Here is a 4,910-nt window from a genome sequence, read left to right as displayed (position 1 = left end):
GGAAGGAAGAAAGGAAGGGAGGGAGGGAGGGAGGGAGGGAGGGAGGAAGGGAGGGAGGAAAGGGGAGAGGAGGGAGACCAGAGAGAGGGGAGGGCAGGGCTGGGACAGGAGAGGGGAAGGAGGGAGTACTGAGAATTAAGCACTTTTGCTCAGGACTTCCACAGCCCTATCTCATCACCTCCTGGAGCAATCTAGCGAGTGGCGATACCATCTGCACAGTCTTTGAAAAGCAAAGAAGCCAAGGCCCAGAGAGGCAAAGCCACTTGCCCGGGGCCACACAGCGGGAGAGGAGGGCAGCCCCTCGGCTGCCCCCACACATCTCCACGGCTCTGAGCCTCACCAGCACAATCTCTACGCCAGCGTCTCACAGAACTTGCTTGAAATGCAGAGGTGCGCTGGGGAGCCTCGGGGCACCCAAGACCAAGGGAGGGCCCAGCCCACTCCAGCCCACTCGGAGAGACCACGCACTGCTCTCTCCCCATTTCTGCGAATTTGGGGTGTGGGTTACCCCACGGATCCTGAGGGTGGGACGCAGCCTCCCAGCAAGCCTGCTATCCTCAGGGCGGCGTCCGTGCCGAACTGGGGTGACGAGGGAAGACGAGCCACGCCTGGGTGGCATCTCAGACGGATGGGCTGTTCTCTGGGTGTCCATCGCGGTCGGGGGTGGGGAGTTGTCCTGGTGTGTGTCCACCACACAGACCCACAGTCAGTCACTAGACCCACGGGCCCGCAGGCCTGAGCTTGAGAGATGCAGGGGTGAGGGGTGAGGGGCAAAGTTCTGCCCCAGCTGGTGCCGGCATTATAGTTCGGGAACAGAGTCAGGGCTCCTTGCGTAAGCAGAGCTGGGATTCGTCTGGAATTCGGGGCCATGGCCCAATCTGTACCAGGAACAAGAGTGAGCCTCGGTGTGGAGCCGGGGTCCACGCGCAGAGCAGACCCTGGGTTCTGGCGAGGGGTCGGCTTGGGACCAGCATCAGGGCCTGCGGTGTGAGCAGAGCCAGGGCCTGTAACCTGGACAGGCGGCAGCGGTACCGTGGGCCCTGAAGCAAAGGTCAGGCCTTCCCGTGGGTCAGGATGAGGGCTCAGCCAAGATCAGAACTTCCCTGAGACTCGTGCGAGGCCGAAGCCTCCCCACATCAGCTGGCTCTCCCTGGCCCTGCAGTGCCCAGCTGCCCCTCCCGGCGTGGCCGTGGCCGCGTGCACTGGCCTCCCCACTGCCCCCTCCCAGCTCCCCCACCCCGCCACCAGCTGCCAGCTCCGTCTGCTGGGCCTCCCCTCTCCCTGCTCGCTGCTCCCGCTCTGCCTTAGAGACAGCCATAAGTCTCCCGTGAAATATATACAGTGTAAATATATAAAAAGCTTGTGCCTGCCTGCTGCTTATGTATTCATGAAATAGTAAATAAATTTTATGAGATAATTCGAGGCTGCCAGGAAGCCCCGAGTCCTAATGAGACAGAGTATCGGGGCGGCACACAAACGATCGATCCCAGCCCATCTCCTGTGCCCCGGGCGGCGTGGAGGAGTGGCTGGGGGGGGGGGGACGTAAACCCCAGGAAGCTGGCAGGGGTAAAACCTCAGGAGGCGGGGTGGGGGGTCCCCCAAGGAGGAGACCTCAGCTGAATTCTTTTGTGTCAAAGCCTGTCTGTGTGACTTGGGACTCTGTGCGTCCCCTGCCACCTGCCTCAGTTTCCCCACATGTGTGAGGAGGACTGTAAGGGTTCTCTCACGGCCCAGGGGCCTCTGTCCCTCCTGGTCCTTCTGTGCTGGGTGTCATCAATATCGACCTCTCCGTTATTAAAGGAGGTCACCCTGGTCCTGGACACAGAGTTGGTTCCCGATGAGGGTTTATTGGCTTTGGAGCTGATGAAGGGATGGGAAGGAAGTCACCAGTGTCTGCCCCACGCCCCCAGCCTCCTGGCCAGCCGGCATGGGCTGTCAAACAGTCTTCCTGCCTCGGTCACTTCTGTCCTCTCCCCCGTCCACCAGGGCAGCCCCCTGCAGCTCGACCCCTTCTCCCCACAGCCACCAGAGGGCGCCCGTGAAGCTGCTGCATGGCATGGGGCCGTGCGCGCACTCTGTGCTCCTGGGGCTTCAGCTCCTTCAAACCGCCCGAGACTTTCTTGGGTGCTAAAAGGGCCCATGGGTCTGCACCAGCCTGACACTGCTCCCCCCCCCCCAAAAAAAAATCTGGCTACTCGGTTACCGATGCCTCACTACTCCCTTTCTCTCTCCCTCCCATTGCTCTGGTCGCTGGTTGACGCACTACACTGCGTCTCAGGGCCTTTGCACCTACAGCCCTCACCTTTCAAAGGCCTTACCCCAGTCTGGTAATATAAGGCCGGCCCAAGGCAGCTGTCTGCCCTGACAGCCGGTGTCCCTGCTTCCTTTGCTCTGTGGGAGAAAGGACAAGGATTCCGAGTGGCAAAGACCCAGCGCCACTCAGCAATGCCCAGCCGAATGCTCATAAACAGCTTCCCATTTTACATGTAAATATATATGTATATATGTAAACCACTTGAGCATGCATGGTTTTGCATAACGGGGCGGTGGTTCTGGAGCCAATTTCCCACAAACACTGAGAAAAAAATGTGTATATTTACTGTTTGTCTTTGTCATAATCGCACGTTCTGTACTTTCCTACCATTGTGATGTGCTTCTGTCTTGGCTTCCTGCAATATTAATATCTATGTTCTGGCCTCGTTCTTTTCTATGACTGTATAGTATTCCAACGGGTGGGTGAACCAGCATTTATTCGCTTGATCCTGTTTTGATGAATACACAGAACATTTCCCCAGCACATCAGGCCTTCTGAGGGCCTGGCTGTTGCCTTGTCTTTGTTTATTTTTAATTTTTTATGTTTTTAAGAGTTCAGAAGAGAAGGCAGCATGTCTCAGTGAACCAGTGGATAGAGAAGGCATCATTAAGTCCTTGGGCTTTCTCACTCCCACTTTTATTAAATTATCCCAATTTGTCCTTTCAAATAGATGTCTTTTCTTAAGTAGTGATTTACCACAATTAAGCCCCCCCCCAAATTAAATTAAATGAATTACGTCTCTCAGGTTGGGTGTCTGTGGGAGCCGGCACCCGGCCCAGCCATGTTCCAGATGCTATTAAAGGCGAAGGAAGAAAGTGCAGGCTGGGTTACGAGGGAAAAATTCATAGCTCCACTGATACGCCATGATAAATAATTATGAGTTATTAATTTTAAATTACATCTTTAATGCGTTGCATGATTTTAATTCCCCCTACAGTATTAATATCGGACTGGCTTTGATTAATTTAAAGCAGAACAGAAAGGTGACAATTAAGGAAGTGGCTAGGAACTTGGAGGTGTTTATCTCCGTCTTCCGACGCCCCCTCCTCCGTGGGGGACAAGGTCACTGCTCAGGGGAGGCTGGGTGAGGAACTTCCATAAGAAGGGTGAGGGGGGGACAGGTGGTGGGGAGAGGCAAAAGGGAAGGGGGAACCCCATTAATACCCAGGGAAGGGGCTGCTGGCTTTTGGGGTGTCCTGCATGCTTTAGGACAATGCTGTGACTGTGGAAAAGAGGGGTGCCACTGGAGTAACGGGAAGTCTGGGTGCTTTTCCTTTGCCAGCCAAAGGATGCTGTGGCAGGGGCACATTAGGGCGCCCAGACATCGTATCCCATCTGGTGACCAGGCCGCGTGCTCTGTCCACACCCAGGCCACAGCTCCAGCTGAGGCGGCGGCAGTGGCTTCTGGGTTGAGAAAAGGACAATGAAGCCAGAACAAAGCGCTGCGAGGCTTCCCTGGCTTGGGCCCTGGCTGGCTGTCTGGATAGGCTGCCCAGTGATGGGGGCTGGTGAGGATCGGTGACAGCCAGGACAGTCACGCGTGACCGCCACACTGGGCTGGCGAAAGCAGAGGACTCAGGCTAGACAGTGAGAAGGAGTAGACGTTTCCACCGGCTCTGTGGACAGCGGCCCTGGGGTGTGAGTCTCGGCCGGGGGGAGGGCTAGCAGCTCCAGGAAGTAGGAACGGTGCCCTGAGCCATTACTGCTGAGAACCCGGCCCTGAGCATGGGAGTCTGCTGCTAATCGGGCCAAGACAACACAGGCCAATGCGGGCAGCAGCCGGCCTCTGCTGCTTCTTTTTCTGTGCCTGTCCCAGGGCTTGAACCCAGGGCCTGAGAGCTGTCCTTGAACTTTCCCATGCATGCCTGCTGCCCTACCACTTGAGCCACAGATCTGCTTCTGCGCCAACCACCAGTGCCTGGCTGCCTTTTGCTTCTTAACACAATTCTAGGAAGCGCTGGGAGTGTGGCTAGGGTAGAGTGCCTGCCTAGCATGCACGAAGACCTGGCATTGATTCTCAGTACCACATACACAGAAAAAAGACAGAAGTGGTGCCATGGCTCAAATGGTAGAGCATTAGCGCTGAGAAAGCCCAAGGCCTTGAGTTCCAGCTCCAGGATTGGCAATAATAATAATAATAATAATTATTATTATTATTATTATTATTCTATGAAGCCTAGGAAAGCATCAGACTTGGGGTGATGGCGGGAAGGAAAGGGACAGGAGGAATGAAGTCGGGGTGTAACGGTGGACTTGGCCACGCCAGGCCTCTGCATTCTGTGGAGCAGATGTGCTTTCTCTGATTCTAATCAAAATGAGGAAACTGAGGCTCCACAATGTGGAGCAACTCACCTGAGAGGCCACCCGGAGCAGGGAGGCCCCACTGCACATCTTCCATAATCTGAGCGCCTCAAGGTCAGAGAGGTTGAGCCACGGGACCAAGCTCACCAGCCATGAAAGACAGGCGGTCGGAACGGTCACCAGTCCTACCTGGCACTGGTGTCAGGGGAAAGATTGGGCCAACTTGATCTCCAAGAAATAGCCTCAACGGAATGGGATGACAGAGACACATTTGTGGAAGGGGAGCAGGAGATTT

Source organism: Megascapheus bottae, chromosome 28 (genome assembly GCF_031878675.1).
Source record: "Megascapheus bottae isolate mThoBot1 chromosome 28, mThoBot2.hap1, whole genome shotgun sequence".
Lineage (NCBI taxonomy): Eukaryota > Metazoa > Chordata > Mammalia > Rodentia > Geomyidae > Megascapheus > Megascapheus bottae.
The sequence above is the reverse complement of the archived record's forward strand: the minus strand, read 5'-3'. Positions refer to the sequence as shown.